At 40.2% G+C, this 13609-nt stretch overlaps 1 protein-coding gene across 1 annotated transcript in view; it reads left to right on the top strand.

Moving 5' to 3' along the window:
• The first annotated feature begins 11 nt into the window (after positions 1-11).
• SLC41A2 (solute carrier family 41 (magnesium transporter), member 2) overlaps positions 12-13609 on the top strand; it is a 156479-nt gene continuing 142881 nt past the window's right edge. Inside the window, exon 1 of the mRNA XM_011935311.1 lies at positions 12-215. The gene's annotated coding sequence lies outside the window, so the exon portion shown is untranslated. The remainder of the gene's footprint in view (positions 216-13609) is intronic.

Genomic DNA, 13609 nt, shown 5'->3' with positions numbered 1-13609 from the left:
GGCCGGGCTGTCAGATCGGAGCCGCAGCCGAGCGAGGAGGCGCGGGAGCAGGAAGGAGCCGTGGGCTGGGAGCCGCTGTCCTCCCTGCCACCACTGGTGTCAGAGACTAGGTGAATGCCCCTTCCATCCCCCGCCCCGGGTGTCTCGGTCCGGTCTGAGGAGACGGGGACCCTTCTCCTCACACCGGCCGCTGCCGCCGCCGCGCTCCAGCACAGGTGACCGTGGAGGGGAAGTCTCGGCTTCGGCTGCTGCGCCGCGTTCGGGCGCATCCCAGGTGCGGGAGGGAGGTGGGGCCGAGAGGCCTGGGCTCGGGACCCGGCGGCGGGGGCGCGGGGAGCGGTGGGAGCGGTCCCGCCCGAGTCGCGGTGCCCCCTGCGGACGCCTCCCGGGGCCGCCGGGTAGCGCCCGAGCCCAGGCCCCCGCGCCTGCCCCACATCGGGCGGTGGGAAGCTGCTCCGCGGCCGCCGCGGATGAGCGGTCTCGGGCGCCCAAAGCAGGGACAGGCGGCGTGTGGTTGACTGAGTGATGGGTGAAGGTGAGCTGAGATGGAGATGCTGCGAGGGCGGCTCGGGCACACCCCAGATGCCTGTTCAGGGCTCCGCGAGGGCCCCGCCACCCTGTTCTTTCATTCTTCTCTTTATATATATGGAGCATATCTCAATTTTAAAAGCCCAAATGCTCGTTTATAGAGAGAGATGACACATATCTGTTACCTATATACATTGATATGTATATTACGTATATATGTCATCTTTTTTTGTAGTGGACAATTTTTAAATTGAGATATACATCACATGCCATAAAACTCATTCTTCTAAAGTGTGGCTTTTAATATATTCACAAAGCTTTCCAAATATGACCACTATCCAGATCATCCCAAAAGAAACCCTGTCTCTCTTAGTAATCACTCCTCATTTCCCCTTGACCCCACCCCACTAGCCACCACTAATCTACTTGCTGTTTCTGTGGGTTTGCCTATTGTGGAAACCTCATATAAATGGAAGCGTACAATATGTGGCTTTTTGGTCTGGCGGCTTTCACATACCGTAATGTTTTCAAGTTTCACTCATGTTGTAGTATGTATCAGTACTTTACTTTTTATAGCGTATTAATATTGTTGTATCAATGTACCACATTTGTTTATTCATCAGTTGAACATTTGGATTGTTTCCAGTTTTTGGCCATTGTGTGTAATGCTGCTATGCACATTTGTGTACAGGTTTTTGTGGACATGTGTTTTCAGTGCTCTTGGGTATATACCTAGGAGGGCAATTGCTCTGTGTTTAACTTTTTGAGGAACTGCCAAGCAAAGCAGCTGTACCATTTTACATTCCCACCAAGCAGTGTATGAGGGTTCCAATTTCTTCACATCTTCCCCAAGGCTTGTTACTTTTTACTGGTTATTTTTTATTATAGCCATCTTAGTGAGTGTGGAATGGTATCTCTTTGTGGTTTTGATTTGCATTTCTCTAATGAATGGAGATGCTGAGCATCTTTTCGTGTGCTTATTGGCTATTCATATATTTTCTTTGGCGAAAATGTCTGTTCATATCTTTTACCCATATTTTAATTGGGTTGCTTGTCTTTTTCTTTTTCTTTACTTATTTATTTATTTATTTTGGAGACTGACTCTCAGTATGTCACCCAGGCTGGAGTGCAGTGGTTTAATCTTGGCTCACTGCAACCTCCACCTCCAGGGTTCAAGCGATTCTCTTGCCTCAGCCTCCCGAGTAGCTGGGACTACAGGCATGCACCACCTTGCCTGGCTAATTTTTGTATTTTTAGTAGAGACATGGTTTCACCATGTTGGCCAGGTTGGTCTCCAACTCCTGAAATCAAGTGATCTGTCCCCCTCGGCTTCCTAAAGTGCCAGGATTACAGGCATAAGCCACCGCGGCCAGTCTGGGTTGCTTGGCTTTTTATTGAGTTTTATTGTTCCTTTATGGAAAAAAATTCTATTAATAGGTTTGGATACTGGCACTGACTTGAAAAAAATCCAGCCAATCTGACACCGAAAAAGTTAATGCTTACTGTTGAGTAAAGGTTAAGTAAGTGCCACTTCAGTCTGTAAGAATACCCTACCTGTTCGTTCTTGGACATCTTACTGCCCCTTTACATTTACTGTCCTGGTGTTTTGAGCAAGGCTACAGAAGGCATATTCCTGACTAGAGTCAAGAGAGACTGCCCTTAATTGGTACTTTCATATATTCTATGCTCAATTTGAAAATCCCCGTTATCACTTTAATTACAAGTAATTTATAGTGGTGGCCAGCTGAACAAACTAACAATAAATGGCAAGAACAAATTACTCAAATTTTTATATGTTTAACTTCTCAGTAAAGTGGAGAATCTTGTTTTCTTAAGTTTGTGCAGTGTAGTTTTTATTACAATTTTGTTCACGTGTGGGTGGTAAATAAATATTTTTGATGGCACAGAAGTTAAGAGCCACTTACAGCTAAATGAATGCTGCTGTGCTTATTTCATGGTTAATTTCTGAGTGCTCACAAATTCACCATCAGGTCTTTTATAGCAAAAAACACCTAAAAAGACCTGATGTTACCTCCGAGGAATTCAAACTCAATTTTCCACTGATCTAATATGATTGTTGTTAAAGAAAAAAGTTACCCGATGATACTTATTAAAGCATGGTAAAGAAGTCTATTCGGGACCACTGTGATAGGTGAAGGGACCATGGAAGGAGATTTTGCAGTGTGGGAGGAAGACTAGGCTCAATTCTGAATACAGCATGGGCAAATGGGAATTTATAGCCAAGGAGCAGTGTTATGGTCAGTGGACAGAAAAGTACTGAGAGGAAACATCGGGGGTAATGGATATTCAGACCAAACCAACCTAACAGGATTCTTGCTGAAGACAGGCCAGAGTGATCAGACACCACCTGGGGGACAGTGGAAGATGAGGAACCTAATCAGATTGTGAGGTTAATCAGGTAGCAAGGGTAATCAGAAAGCGAGGGCCGGCTGGGTGCAGTGGTTCATGCTTCTAATCCCAGTACTTTGGGAGGCCGAGGCGGGCTGATCACCTGAGGTTGGGAGTGCTAGACCAGACTGGCCAACACGGTGAAACCCTGTCTCTACTAAAAATACAAAAATTAGCCGGGCACCTGTAATCTCTGCTACTCGGAAGGCTGAGGTAGGAGAATTGCTTGAACCCAGGAGGCAGTGGAGGTTGTAGTGAGCTGAGATCACGTCACTGCGCTCCAGCCTGGGTGACAGAGCAAAACTTTGTCTCAACTCGGAAAAAAAAAAAAAAAAAAAAAAAGCAAGGGCCAAGAGTCAGGGGCTCTTGCTAAACTGACTTAGCAAGGTTCTTTGATAAAACTGCATTTTACAAGGAAGTGCACAGATGGGCCTAGGAGAAGGTTCAGGGGCCTGAGTAAAATTTCGTCAAGAAAAGAATCTTTGTCATTGTTTAAAAGTATACTTCCCAATTTCCAAAACTTTATGGAAATACAAGTAAAGGTTTTCCAATGGAAATAATAGGTAAGCAACTGATAAAAAGCATGTGAAGCACAGCCTTACTCTGCTCATCAACCTATACATGACAAAATGATGGATATATGAATTAACCCTTTTATGCCCCTGCCTTTATTTAGAAGAATGAGGCTGGTAATTTCAGGTTTATAACCCAAAATGTGTTTTCACTTTGTTTTAACTAATGAAATTATTATCAAACATATTGAAAATATAAACTATCCAACCTAATATTGATTGTTAGCAACTTACTCAATGGATGTACAAATATCCTGCAGCTACAGATGTTTTCCCAGATTGTCATTCTCTGCCTCCTGGAGTTTTTAGTGGCTCTTACTGGGAAGGACTGAAAGTAGAGGGCAGTGACAATTGGGAAACGATACGGAGATATCCCTGAGAAGTGATGGTCACAGCTGACCTGTCTCCTTTATGGTAGATGAGGGTAGAGACCTCTTTTCTTCTCTCTGAACGTATTGTAGTTAGATTTATTTAGCTTAAAAATAACAAATATAGAGCTATTTAGATGGAAATGACTAGAACTGTCAGTTATTCTATTTTAATGTGAATGGATTTAATCAGATTGCTTCCTTCTTGGTTAGCTACACGAAGGAAGTGGGAGTTTTGACTTGAGGAGGGATAGGAGATGTAAGAATTACGGGACTGTGGAACATTTTGGAATTTTGGGCAAAATTTGCCCTATTTCTGAAAGTGAGGGTGTTAAAAATGGAAAGCTTCAGATAGCATGAGGGATCTGAAACATGAGAAAAGAAAAGCAAGACTGAAACAATTTGGAAGGAAAGGTTGTAGGATATAAAGACAGATTCGACTTATTTAGACATTTTTGCCCAAGAAAAATGTCTGAATAGGAAAAGTGGGAACCTTTTCCTTCATTTGATCCCTCTTCCCTTTTGCCGCCTTGCTTCTGCATGCTAACTGTTCTAGGACCCGGAAATCAGACTGGGATTACTGTTGTTCATGTTGAAGCTTTCAAGTGTGCTAGTTACACCCCTTTTCTCTCCAGATTCTAGTCAAATTGAGATCAGACTCAAGGCAGATGAGGATTTAAATACTATTAAAATAGTAGTGTAATTTTCATTTCTGATAAAGCTAGATTGGGGAACTGAGCTTAGACCCATGCTTACTGTTCTTTCTTAATTTACCTACCCAGATGAAACTGTTGCACCAGGAAATGGAAGGGAAAGTCCTGTCCTAAGGAGCTTATCTTGTAGGAGTTACAATGGAAAGGAAAACTTTCTGTCCTTGAGGGCACAGCAAGTCCAAGAGAGCCAGTGAGAGCTTAGGGGTGGAGCCTGTCTGAAAAGTTGACCTTTGTACCTATCCTAGCAATTAGACAAGTCACTTTCCTGCGGGAGGAACCAGTGATGGGGGTGGAGAGAAAGAAAAGTGTTCCTTTAATCTTGTTTTCTCCTACTTAGAGGAGTGAAAGTTCTGTTGTCATTGCAGAGAGAAATAAACAGCCATCCTCTCATAGTTAAGTATGTTATGGGAAATAGTGTTTTGTAGGCTAGCCTAGGAACTAATTCACCATTTATAAAAATGAACTGACTATATATTTTCCTTGGAAATAGCTAAATCTCTTAGAAACTTTTGAGTGATTATTTACTGTGTGGTTAAATATATAGATTATTCAAGTATATTTCCTTGTTTTACCAGTACTAGTTAAGTATTTATGGAATGTCTAATACATAACAGGCACTGGGCTAGGCTTTGGGATTCAGTGATGAACAAGAATGGGTCCTTGCTCTAGTTTACTACCTAGAAAAACAATTAGTACAAGTGCCATTACAATAAAGCATAATAAGCATTGGTTAAGTGTAGAGTGCTTTGGAACCACAGAAGAAGGAGAACTTATCTATGAGGGCCAGGGACATGATGTTTAAGAGCTGAGATCTTAAGTTGAATAGGAAGTAGCTAGGTAAAAGGGAAGAGTGAGGTTGAGCAAAAGTGTTTTGAGCAAAAAGAACATGTGGAAAGGTCAACAGGTGTCCGAATGTGGTACACTAAAGTGACATATTTTTTCTTTCTTTTTTTTTGAGACGAACTGGAGTGCAGTGACCGGATCTCAGCTCACTGCAAGCTCCGCCTCCTGGGTTTATGCCATTCTCCTGCCTCAGCCTCCCGAGTAGCTGGGACTACAGGCGCCCGCCACCTCGCCCGGCTAGTTTTTTTGTAAATTTTAGTAGAGACGGGGTTTCACCATGTTAGCCAGGATGGTCTCGATCTCCTGACCTCGTGATCCACCCGTCTCGGCCTCCCAAAGTGCTAGGATTACAGGCTTGAGCCACCGCGCCCGGCCCATATTTTTTCTTTAACTGCAGGCACCTACTAGTAGATTGTGAAAGCAAATTAGTGAGTTATAATCCAGATGTTTTTTTTTTTTTTAAAGAAATACAGTAGAAAATAAGGGTGTGTCACTCAGATTCTTACTGGATTGTATGGGTAAGTAGAAGTGTTTATGCAGGATTTAGTTAACGTTGTTAAAGAATTTGGATTTATCTTAGTGGAAATAACAAACTATTGAAAAGTTTTAATCAGGGGCTGATTAGAGATCTTTAGAAAAAGATCTCTTTGAGTACCTGGTCTTTCTTAACTAGAATGTAAACTTCAAATTCATTGGCCCAGCATTACAGGTATTCCAAAACCTGGTTACAATCTATTCCTTGTAAAAAATCTTCCCACTGTTTTTGTTATTGGAATCTCCTAGTTCATAAAGATTCGTTTGTCTAAGTACCTTTGCACCAAGACCAAAAGGTCTGTGAGAACAGATTTCTCTGGCAACTAGTATAGTGCCTGGCTCACAATAGAGACTAAGCAAATTTTCGTTGATAGGGTCTAACTACCTTTAATATAAGGAATGTTATGCAGTAGTAAACATGATGTTGCTGTTTCTAGTAATGTCTGCTTTGGGACAAAGAAAAGGTTTTCATTCAAAATTTTTTTCTCAGTTGAAATCATCTTAGTGATAGACCTGCACATATTTATTAAAAGATAATTTAACAAAGGACATTCTTACATTGAAACGGTAGTAGAGATAATAAAAAGAACAATGAACATTCTGGTTTTGATGTTTCTTCTCCCAGGGAGTACAGGGCAGTGACACAGATTGCTCACAGGAGCAGCCAATCCAGAAATCATTTCTGTTTTGTTTAAATTTGGAGGCATTCTCTGAGCACTCACCCAAAGGCAGTTTTAGAAAAATGGCTAAGACCAAAGGAATAAATTATTAGGTTGGTGCAAAAGTAAATGACAAAAACTGCAGTTACTTTTTCACCAACCTAAATGGATGAAAATATATCAATCATATGAGCTTAATGAACAGTCAACAGTAAATAGATTTTGTTCTTACAAATGAAAATAGAATATCCATATAGCCTAAAGAATTTACAAATAAGAATTTAATGATGTCAGTTTGTTGCCAGAGATTGAATGATTCTAGTGTCACAGTATTATGACTTCACAGAATTAAATTGTGAAACCCAACCATAAAGGAAGAATTCTTTCAGTGTTTGGTTCTGATCAGTGGTAAAATAAGTTATGAAAAGTTCATGAAAGGTAAGGAAATTTCAGTTCGATTCAAATTTATCTTATTAAATTTTTGATTTGTGAAAATTTGGCTCATTAATTTTTAAGTTAGGGTTTATGTATCTTACACTGGAATGCCAAAATCAAATTTTGCTAATATGGGATGGCTTTTAAAAAGCACTCAGAGAATTTTATCTTTTTATATTCCACGGAGTCTTATTTTAAGCAGTACATTGTAGAACTAAATAGAAACTGTTAACTTGTATAAATTGCTCCTAAGGAAATAACTCTAAATATGGTAAAGTATTAGGCACAGAGATATTCATTTTCATTGCAATGTAATTTAGCCGAATAATGTCCTGCTATAGGGAAATTATTTACTAAAATATGGCAATCCATTTGAAAAAGTTTAACCATTAAAAATACTTTTTGAGAGCAATAATTTCTTCCTGTTAATTACTTTTTAAATTAAAAAGTAAAAAGTACTCAATTTAAACAGAAGTTCAAATAATATAAAAATATGCAGAATCAAAAAAAGGGAAAATGGTATTTCAATCTTGCTTTGTATTACTGCTTACCCCTCCCCTAGCCACTTCAATCTAAGCATACCCAGTTCCTTAGAGGTAAATGCTTTGAGCACTTTGGTATTTGCCTTGCAGATCTTTTTCTAATCCAGTAGTTTTTAAACTGTGAGGAGGAATTTCAGGGTCTTCTCAAGTTGAGTAATGTGGGGACCCAGTGGTTGGAAACCAGGGTGCTTCAATGGGTACTACTTTGCTTTTACAAAACTGTTTTGTTTGTTAGGATTTCACATAGGGTTTAATTTAAATAAAGGGTTCCTCTGCATTGAAAATAAAAGTTTAACCACAGTTCCTGTAGTCCCAACTACCTCAGGAGACTGAGGTGGAAGGATGGCTTGAGTTTAGGAGTTTGTGACCCATCCTGAGAAAAGTAGTGAGACTGTGTTAGTCCATTCTCACAGTGCTATAAAGAAATAACCAAGACTGGCTAATTTATGAAGGAAAGAGGTTTAATTGACTCACAGTTCCGCATGGGGAGGCCTCAGGAAACTCATCGTCATGGTGGAAGGCAAAGGGGAAGCAAGGGCCTTCTTTACATAGCAACAGGAGAGAGAAAAGTGTGAGGAGCGAAGGCAGAACAGTCCGTTATAAAACCATCAGATCTCATGAGAACTCGCTCACTATCACCAGAACAGCGTGGGGGAATCCACCCCCGTGATCCAACTACCTCCGACCAGGTCTCTTCCTAGACACGTGGGGATTATGGGGATTACAATTCAAGATCAGATTTGGGTGGGGACACAACCAAAGCATATTAGAGACCCTGTCTCAAAATTAAAATCAATGAATAAATGGAAGTTTAAAAACAACTGTCCTAATTTAGAAAACAAAGTCCTAAGCCCCCTAGTCAGGCATTCCATGTCTTCCCCAAGTTTCTCATTTTGCTGCTTGGTCATATTGAATCTCCTCTTCATACCTTCCCATTTTCCTGTCATTTTCTGCCTGATTACCATTCACCTCATTGAAAAGCACTTTTCTGTCTCTCCCCTCCCCACCTCCCCTCAATTTCTCTAAATCTTACCTGTTCTTAAAGGTTCAGTGCACCAGCCAGGCACGGTGGCTCATGCCTGTAATCCCAGTACTTTGGGAGGCCGAGGTAGACGGATCGCCTGAGGTCGGGAGTTTGAGACCAACCTGCCCAACATGGAGGAACCTCATCCCTACTAAAAATACAGTATTAGCCAGGCGTGGTGGCGCATGCCTGTAATCCCAGCTACTCAGGAGGCTGAGGCAGGAGAATTGCTTGAACCCGGGAGGCAGAGGTTGTGGTGAGCCGAGGTTGCGCCATTGCATTCCACCCTGGGCAACAAGAGCGAAACTCCATCTTAAACAACAAAAAAAAGAGTTTAGCTCACCGTCATTTTGTTCATTCCTCCTTTCAGCTTGTAGTTGGTGAACACTTACATTTTGTCCAATACTGTGTAGGTAATATGCAGAATTTTGTAGCAAAAGCTCATAGACTAATAAAGGATGATCTTAATGTAAATAAGTGAAATAATGTGTTATAAAGCAAGAGCATTCTGGGAGCAGGTACTAAAGTTTTAAGTGGTCTCTTATTTCTTCCACACTGTTTTATATTGGTACTTATAAACAAGGCAATTTATGATATGATTACTTTGCTGGATCTTCAGAAAATATTTGTTCATTTTATTTATTTATTTATTTGAGATGGAATTTCCCTCTTGTTACCCTGGCTGGAGTGCAATGGTGCGATCTCGGCTCACCACAACCTCTGCCTCCTGGGTTCAAGCGATTCTTCTGCCTCAGCCTCCCGAGTAGCTGGGATTACAGGTATGTGCCACCATGCCCAGCTAATTTTGTATTTTAGCAGTGACAGGGTTTCTCCATGTTGGTCAGGCTGGTCTCGAACTTCCAACCTCAGGTGATCCGCCTACCTCAGCCTCCCAAAGTCCTGGGATTACAGGCGTGAGCCACCGTGCCCAGCCATATTTGTTAATTTATTGAGTAACAGAAGATAGTGCAGAGATAGTTCACCTATGAATCAGAGGTGAAACCTGGGAAGGAGCTATTTCCATTCTTGAGCAATAAACTGTGTTCAAAAATAACTTGAATCCAGTTTACTGGGTTCCAGTGTTGGGCATGAAAGGAGCTGAGAGGGAACACTGATGATACACCTTGGTTCTATCATCCTCATGCCCATGGCTGCATACACTGTTGCCGGAGGATTATAACACAGAGAAATATCTGCAGTGGCTTCCTTATCATTAACTGGTTAGTCAGAAAGTCATGAACTCAAGTCCTGTCTTTATCTTACTAACGTTGTAACTTTGGGCATATTATCTAACCTCTCTGAGATGCGGTTTTCTAAACTGTAAAGGATGAACATACCTATCTTCTAGGTTTTTCACAAAAGATAAAATGAGGTCAGTATATATAAGAGAAAGTGATTCTTTTTGCTTTAAGTAGTGTTGATGTAGATAGAATGGGTGATCTCCTTTCCTTTAGGTTTAAGTTTTTACATATTTTGTAGGACTTATTGATTAGAGTTTAGTTCTTTGGAGCAGTGCTTTTTTAGTCTGAGCGTGGTATTTTGATAAGCTATTCATATTCCTGGTAAGTATAAATGATATAGTAAGCAAATTAGGCCAAAGAACTACTTCCTGGAGAAATAAACATTTTTTCATCATTATCCAATGTATTCTACTGGGACTTAACAAAAGGCTACTGTTATAAATGTGACAAAGAAAGCAAAATTTTTAGGGATCCCTAGCTCCCGAAAGCTCAGCTGCTACATTTTATCTGCTACATTTGCCTGTCTTTTAGATAAGAAACAATAAAGAATTTCCATAACAACAATTTTAATTATTTCAGAGAAAAGTCAGCAAACTGTGTTGTCACATTTCTAGATTAGTGGAGTTTCAAAATGACTCCAGGCAAACTCATGGTGGATTCTAATGCTTTCGTGAGTTCTGGATGAGTAGACTTAGTTCATTAGCCCAGGATAACCCTTATTGTGTGAGTTAAGATAATCTGGCTTATTTGTAATTTATAAAAATGTTATTTAGATGTCTTTTGTGAATTAAAATATATGTGAGATATGATATTTAAATTAAAAAAAACAGCATTAGGGCTAATTCGTAATCCAACTTTCATTGTCTTTTTTTCCTTTTAAAACATTGTGATTCCCTGAAGACTTGTACTTTTTGGTATATATATGTACTGTTTAGTATATATTTATATTCGTCAGTTCACACACATATATATATGTAAAATATGTATGTAATTTAAAAATATACTGGTAAGTTTAATTTAATGAAAAATAGAATGTTATATAAAATATGAATACTAAAATCCAGTTGATTTTTTTAATAGAAAATTAGAACAAAACAGTTTATCTTAAAATTAAAAGCCAGTGGCCAGGCATGGTGGCTCACACCTGGAATCCCAGCACTTTGGGAGACTGAGGCAGGTGGACCTGAGGTCAGGAGTTCCAGACTAGCCTGGCCAACATGGTAAAACTTCGTCTCTACTAAAAATATAAAAATTAGCCAAGCATGGTGGTGCGCACCTGTGGTCCCAGCTACTCAGGAGGCTGAGGCAGAAGAATTTCTTGAACCCAGGAGGTGGAGGTTGCAGTGAACCAAGATTGCACCGCTGCACTTCAGCCTCAGCGACAGAGTGAAACGGTGTCTCAAAAAAAAAAAAAAAAGATAAAAATAAATTAAAATAAATTAAAAGCCGGCAATTCAATACAGTAATGTACAACATTTTTGTGATTGTATGACATAGTATGTTTCATTAGTAAGAAGAGAAAGAGGTGGGAAGTTAGATTTTGAGCCTTTTATGAAAATGTGTAATAATAGTGATGAATAATAATAATATTAGCTAACACTTATTGAAGTCTGTTCTAAGCACTTGATATGTATTAAGTCATTTAATCCTCACAATAAACCAGTGAAGGAGATGTATTTACAGGAGAAAACTGAGGTACAGAGGCATAGGTGCTACCGTTTGTGAAAGTCAGGATGTAAGCCAGTTTGACTCTGAAGCCCTAGCTCTTAACTGCTCTTATTATCATTATTGTGTTGACACTTCTTGAGAGTTAATTTTTGGAAGCAGATTGTCTCTCTTAATTGAAGTGTAAAGATTTGACAAATAAGTCACTTGAAATTCCCCCATAAAAATCACTCAATACAAGTCATATTTCATCAAATGAAAGCATTGCAAACATCTCAGTAAACTTTGTACAATTTCAAACATAGCATAAAGTACTTGCCATAAAGATTCCACATGAATAATACCTTTAAATAAGTAGTTAGTAATCTCTTTTTAAAAATGTGCCTGGGCCAGGTGTGGTGGCCCATACCTGTAAACCCAACACTTTGGGAGCCCAAGGTGGGAAGACAGCTTGTGGCCAGGAGTTCAAGACCAGCCTGAGCAATGTAGTGAGACTGTCTCCACAAAAATTTTTTAAAACTTAGTTCCAGCTACTAGGGAGGCTAAGGTGGGAAGATTGCTTGACCCCAGGAGTTCAAGGAAAGAGTGAGCCAGAATCACACCACTGCACTCCATCCTGTTCCTCCCGGGCAACAGCGTGAGACCATATCTCTACAAAAAAAAGAAAGAAAGAAAGAAAGAAAAAGAAAGTGCCTGATTGAGGCCGGGCACGGTGGCTCACGTCTGTAATCCCAGCACTTTGGGAGGCCGAGGCGGGCAGATCACGAGGTCAGGAGATCGAGACCATCCTGGCTAACACAGCGAAACCCCGTCTCTACTAAAGAATACAAAAAATTAGGCAGGGGTAGTGGCGAGCGCCTATAGTCCCAGCTACTCGGGAGGCTGAGGCAGGAGAATGGCGTGAACCCAGGAGGCAGAGGTTGCAGTGAGCCGAGATTGTGCCACTGCACCCCAGCCTGGGCCACAGACCAAGACTCTGTCTCAAAAAAAAAAACAAAAACAAAAACAGAAAGTGCCTGATTGAAATTTGTAAACTCAGTTATGGGATTTTGATTGTTTATGGATTTTATAACCTGAATTTAAAACTCCTATGCTACTTCTTAGACTAAAAGATCTATTCCTTTCTCAATCCCTGGGAACAATGCTTAATATGCAATCGAAGCATGTTGGAGCACTAGAAAGGGTTGCCAAAAAAGATTTTAAAAAATTTAATGTTTTATCGTTTTTTAAAAACAATGAAGTAGAATTCATGGGGAAAAATCATACCTTTTTGTGACTCTTTTTTTTTCTCACTCTGTGCCCAGGCTGGAGTGCAGTGGCACCATATCAGCTCACTGCAAGCTCCGCCTGGGTTCACGCCATTCTCCTGCCTCAGCCTCCTGAGTAGCTGGGACTACAGGCGCCCGCCACTACGCCCGGCTAATTTTTGTATTTTTAGTAGACGCGGGGTTTCACCATGTTAGCCAGGATGGGCTCGATCTCCTGACCACGTGATCCACCCGCCTCGGCCTCCCAAAGTGCAGGGATTACAGGCGTGAGCCACTGCACCCTGCACCTTTTTGTAACTCTTATACTTGTTTTGTTTGGCGTTATTTTCGTTTTGAATTATATGTGATGGATTGAAGGGAAAATACACCATGGACTTGGTGTATCACCTTGCTTCACCTTGGAGGTTGATGGTTCTTTTGTAGTTATTTATTCACAAGTATGTAACCAATATAAGATATAAGTGAATTATGGCTATGAAAAAATGGAGTACAGCAGAATTCTGAATTGTCTGAAAGTATTTAGGATGTATTAATTAAATGAAGGCTGTCACCTTTTATTTAAAGATAACTGTAGAATATTGATGGAGAAAATTTTTTGGATATGTTATGAAATGGAAAAAGCAGGATGGAAAGCAGTATGTCCAATGTGAGCCTATTTTGTTTTAAACATATATTTGGAAAAAATATAAATTTGTATATACCAATATGTCATCAATGACTATCTCTGGATGGTGGATTTTCAGGATAAACAATTTTTTATTTATCGTTTGTTGTTTCTTTTTCTTTTCCTTTCTTTTCTTTCTTTCTT

The sequence above is a fragment of the Colobus angolensis genome, unplaced genomic scaffold (genome assembly GCF_000951035.1).
Source record: "Colobus angolensis palliatus isolate OR3802 unplaced genomic scaffold, Cang.pa_1.0 Scaffold10, whole genome shotgun sequence".
Classification (NCBI taxonomy): Eukaryota; Metazoa; Chordata; class Mammalia; order Primates; family Cercopithecidae; genus Colobus; species Colobus angolensis.
This window is presented reverse-complemented; position numbering and strand designations above follow the sequence as displayed.